The sequence below is a fragment of the Buceros rhinoceros genome, unplaced genomic scaffold (genome assembly GCF_000710305.1).
Source record: "Buceros rhinoceros silvestris isolate BGI_N320 unplaced genomic scaffold, ASM71030v1 scaffold26635, whole genome shotgun sequence".
NCBI lineage: Eukaryota > Metazoa > Chordata > Aves > Bucerotiformes > Bucerotidae > Buceros > Buceros rhinoceros.
In genome coordinates, this window is record NW_010413951.1 from 1,644 (window position 1) to 1,860 (window position 217).

The following is a 217-nucleotide window of genomic DNA, read 5'->3' on the forward strand; positions in this document are numbered from 1 at the left end:
TCCATTTCAGAAAGTAGTGACTGAGGAAGCCATCAGTTTCGGGGCTTCAGCTGCCCACCGCCTGGTGGCCTTTCTGTAGTGGCTCTTTACCTCTGCCGTCACCTGAAGCTATTCGACTTAGCACAGATGCTCAAACTCGTCACCGTGTGGCTTTGCCGGAACTCCAGTCATACGGAACTGGCCGTGTCTCGCTGCCAACCCCAGCCCTGCCTGTCAC

At 56.2% G+C, this 217-nt stretch overlaps 1 protein-coding gene across 1 annotated transcript in view; it reads right to left on the reverse strand.

Annotated features, from left to right (window-relative positions):
• CHGA (chromogranin A (parathyroid secretory protein 1)) overlaps positions 1 to 217 on the reverse strand; it is a gene marked incomplete at its 5' end in the record, with an annotated part of 13,522 nt that overhangs the window by 978 nt on the left and 12,327 nt on the right. The gene's annotated exons all lie outside the window — the stretch shown is intronic.